This window comes from Sinocyclocheilus rhinocerous, unplaced genomic scaffold, assembly GCF_001515625.1.
Source record: "Sinocyclocheilus rhinocerous isolate Xijiao unplaced genomic scaffold, SAMN03320098_v1.1 scaffold1158, whole genome shotgun sequence".
Lineage (NCBI taxonomy): Eukaryota > Metazoa > Chordata > Actinopteri > Cypriniformes > Cyprinidae > Sinocyclocheilus > Sinocyclocheilus rhinocerous.
Genome location: NW_015632473.1, coordinates 721862 through 726833, shown reverse-complemented (window position 1 = coordinate 726833; position 4972 = coordinate 721862). Strand labels below are relative to the sequence as shown.

Sequence of the window (4972 nt, the reverse complement as noted above, 5' to 3'; positions counted from 1 at the left end):
TGCTCTGTGAAATTTTGTATGTGAAATCCAGTCATTCCAAGCCATACATAAATGTAATATATGTGGGTTCAGTTACATTTTCCATATATGAAATATATTGTCATATGAAGCAAAAATATATATTAGATATTATTAGAATTTCATATTAACATATCAAGCCCATACAAATATGTATGTTTATGTACAGTATGTGTAATACATTTTTGGACATACTGTATATGTCATGTACATGTACAGTATATCCATCCTAAAACCCATCAATTCATGTTGATGTATTGATATAAGTAAATCTGAAAAATTGACATGAATTTAAAAGATTCATTACAAAAACATATGGGAAAGTGGGGTGAGTTGATCCAGTTTTTACTTACAGTTTGTTTAAAGTGAGCACATGACAGCAATGGGTCCAACTTAAATATGTACATAAATTTCATTTTCAAATTGGTGCATCCTTGGGAATAATCACTTTGGATATAAAATAAACTGCTTTAAAAATATGGTTTTCAAAAAAAAAAAAAAATTTGGATATAAAAAAAACTGTTTTAAAATTATGTTTTAAAAAAAAAAAAAAAAAGGGTCTCTTGGCTCAACTTGCCCCCAGAGAGGGGTAAATTGAGCCTAGGGAGAAGTTCAGCCAGATGAGGTTAAACTATGCCACTGATTATGCTTAAGTAAAACGGAACATTTTCATCTCATGCTATATCAAAGGAAGAGAAATTCAATAAATATGACTTCGTAAAATCTGTGAGCCTTGTGATGGACTGGCCACTCATCCAGCGAGTTTTCCTGCCTGTGGCTCAAGACACTAGGTTGACTTTTAAGGCATCTTTTACAATTATTTTAAAATTTCAGAACAAAATAAAGATCAAATTGAAGAATTAAAAAAAGAAACTCACAGGACTGGGTTAATAGTACTCGACAACCCACTTAATTATGTTTTATTAACAAGGTTTGGGACTTAGGGTGTCCTTAGAGGGGTGCTAGCTCACATCCTCATCTTCTCAGAATCTAACAGAGCCGCAGACTGACTGGCTATGTGTTGGAGCACCCCGGGCACGCCCGCACGGCTCTCCACACGGGCCGCGATCAGAAGGTTTTAGCAGAAGACTTAGCAGAAGAAAGCAACAACACATGGGCGGAACTGTACGGAAGCTTTTTAAGGTCTGAGAAGATTCACGCCTCTCAGGATGGGCTTGTCCAATGAGAAAGGCTGAAATTCGTTCACAGACATCTTGGCACCCAGTATGTTTATTGGGGTGAGGGGTCTGTGAATGTTTGTTAATCTAATGAATAATTTATTTGTTAAATCTAATGAACAAATGTGTGTCTGATTGGTCCAAATGCTACAACAAAGAGCAAAATCAAACATGTTTAGTCTAAAATTAATGAAATATCATGTAGAATTACATGTACACTGGCTCAACCCCAGGACTTTCGGCTCAAATTACCCCACTCCTACCATTTTAACAAACTTGTATCATTCAGCAGTTTAGAGAAAACATCATGCTGAGAGTAGCCTCATATTTGAACTTTCTAAAGTACAAACATGTGTGATATTTTTTGTCAAATTTGTCTGTAATTGTTCAGACACAAGAAGAATGAGTCATACAAAACATACAAAAATCAGTTTGAACAGCAACATTTTTTAATTTAATTTTATTTATTTTAACTTAAACGTAGTAACCAATTATTCAATGGGCCTCTCTCCATCACAGGGTTAGTAAAATTGTTAACTGTTCAACTATGTGTGATCATATCACCAATTTTGTTTATGGTTGTCTAGAAACAAAGGATGTCTCAACTTCCACACAGGTTCAATTCACCCCTCTCTACCCTATAAATATATGTTAAATATTATGTATATGTAAATGTGTGTATGTATATATATATATATATAATTTTCTTCTAAAATGAGCATTTTTATCAGACTCTGTAAGGGACCCAGCAGTCAAAAAAATAGTAGGCATAGGAAAAACGAGCTTCCCAAACAAATAATCTTTTTAATGAATCAAAACAAACCTTCACAAGTTTAAAGCAGAAAATCAAAATTCAAAGAAATCAAATAAACTGACTTAGGCCTATAAAAGAGGTCAACAGAACAAAACTGAACTCAAGATAACTGAGGGCATGACAAACAAACTGAACTGACCTAACAAATGACACCATAAGAACACATTTATACAACTGGACTAGCCCATGTTCCACACAAGAGGGGGAAACAAAAAATAACTACAACATACAACAACAACAAACAAATATCAACTATTTAAATAGTTGAATTAAAGATTAAATATAAATCTTGAAAAGAAGTCTAAACCAAAATTCCATTAAGGAAGTGAAACATAAGAAAACAATACAACAACAAACAAATATCAAACTATTTAAATAGTTGAATTAAAGATTAAATATAAATCTTGAAAAGAAGTCTAAACCAAAATTCCATTAAGGAAGTGAAACATAAGAAAACAATGCCCATTTAGACAACTCAATCCTCCCTCCAATTCATCTGTCCATTGGAACCCCAGCCAACGGAACTAGAGTGGTGGAAACAGCACGCCGGTCCTTTAGGCGGACGCACCCCGCGACGGAAGCTCGGAAACCTCGGCTATTCTCCACACAGCCCACACCACGGTAACTTAAACTAAAAAAAATCAATATTAACCGAAATATACAGCACAGCGAACTAAACTGTGTGCACTCCAACTAGCCAACATGTACCGATATTTAATAAACATTCTACATGAGCAAAAGAATGAAGTCTGTCTTCTTACTCAATATCATGTGAAAAATCATTAAACAAATGCAACGATAAACCGTGAGAATAAGCAGGTAAAATCAATGCTTACCCATACGTGTAATAGGTGTATGTGTGTGTAAATATGCACGTATTACCGCTCACTGATGTGTGGCCGCATCGTGGGCCATCACAGACTCCTATATTTATGTTTAGTTATTTCACTTTAATTGCATAGAAAAGGACCATAACCATAAGCCATTACCATAAGAATACATTTACTGAACCTAAACATAGGAGCCTGATAAAAATGCTTATTTTAGATGAAAATTTCAGATGGCACTTAGAGGCTTTTGCATCTGAACTCTTCATACATACATACATATATATATATATATATATTAGTGCTGTCAAACTAATAATCGCAATTAATCACATCCAAATTAAGTTTTCGTTCACATAATATATGTGTGTGTACTGTGTATATTTATTATGTATATATAAATACAAACACAGTATATATTTTGAAAATATTTACATGCATATATTTATATTCATATAATTTATATCATATAAAAAATTAGGGCTGGTAATTTAATGCGTTAATTACATAAATTAATTATGTAAAAAATAACGCATTAAAATTATTAACGCATTTAACGCACTTGGCCCGCCCCAGACCTGTGGGTCATCTGACATTTCATACAGTTGATTGATGACAAATATGAGGCAGGGCAACAACTCAGTGCGTGATGGAGCCTAGAGAACATTTTAGAATGTCCCTAAAATTCAACACTGTTAGACATTTCTGTAATTTCTACAGTTTTTTTTTAACTGTATATCACCCAGTATAATACTGCAAATTCCCTTTACAGTAAGCAACTGTAATACCCTTTGCATCATGGGAATTTTCTGTGACGTCAAACTCCACATACAGAAACTTACTGTATTTTTTTAAACGCCATTCCATTGAGGTTGTTTTATTTTCCTCATTTCTTACGTTTGGATTGACAAGATTTGCCCTGCACCGTGTCTACAACGCCGCAACAGTTTGGGACAGACTATACTGGACTTGTTACATCGCTTGTAATGATTGGCAAATACATTTGCCCTTCTTATCAGCAGCGCGAGCGCTTGTAGTGCTTCTGAACGTCAGAAATATACCGGGGCATCAGTTTACTGTCCGCATCCATTGTAGATAGTATCGCGGATTATAATGGGTTCTATATTGTCTTTTGTCGCGTCGCGTCGTGCCGCTCGCATCCGAGGAAGACACGAACCCACGGGGCAGCTGCCAGTATTGCCAGTAAGTTACTGTAAAAACCCTTTGAAATGTCTAACAGTGTATATATAATATAAAATGTATAACTAACACACACACACAAGTGCCATTAAAGTATTATTTTACTAAGCATATTCATTCAGCTATTAGCTATAATCTCTAATTCATGTTGTTTTTCACATTATAGCTGATCCTGTACCAAATTAAAATGATTTTTGACGAGCTATCTTATATTAACATTAAGTTAACTAATGTGAAATTTTGTTCAGGTGTTAGTTAATGTTGGCCAGTAGCCTATTGAGAAAATAAAACCATATGTTAGCAAGGTTAAACTAGTTTTATGGCTATCTGCCTTAGTTTTAGAATTAGTTTGTTATAGTTTTTAATGGAATTTAAGTTTTACTGCATTTGTTTTACTGTATTTGTGTTTTAAAGGCAACTGCAATGAAGCATCAAGAAAGACATGAGCATGCCAACCACCCTGAGACTGATAATTCAGGTAAGAGAACAAATAAGTTATGGTTTTGAGAGGTTTGTGTATTGTGTATGGGGTTTGCCTTTAAAAGTGTGTCATTTCTACTTCTTGTTTTTCAGGGAACACATTTCTGACTCACTAACAAAGTGGATGGTGAGCAAAGGTGGTGGCCACGTTTTGGAGTTGCACCTGGGTTTTGCAGAATTATGCTATGTATTTCTTTTCCCATTTTGTTTCTGTTGCCTAAAGATTATGTGTGAGGATAAATCCAGAGAATACAACATAATGCACTGCAAAATGTCCTAAGACAGGAGAAATGGTGAAGATTAACTGTTCCAGCATTGGAAGAATGTAATTTTAAGTGTTATACATGCAATGTTTTAAATAAAGAATTTGATATTTTGTAATTATTGTGTCTGTTTTAATTGAATGCCAGTAGTACATACAGTATGTAGGATAAAAATAAAATGAATTCTATATA

The 4972-nt window shown here is 34.2% G+C and overlaps 1 long non-coding RNA gene across 1 annotated transcript; it reads left to right on the top strand.

Moving 5' to 3' along the window:
• Positions 1-2573: 2573 nt before the first annotated feature.
• LOC107742555 (uncharacterized) lies at positions 2574-4860 on the top strand. Its single transcript, XR_001640317.1, has 3 exons — positions 2574-2631; positions 4452-4515; positions 4611-4860. It is a non-coding gene; the product is annotated as an uncharacterized LOC107742555 (long non-coding RNA).
• Positions 4861-4972: the final 112 nt, after the last annotated feature.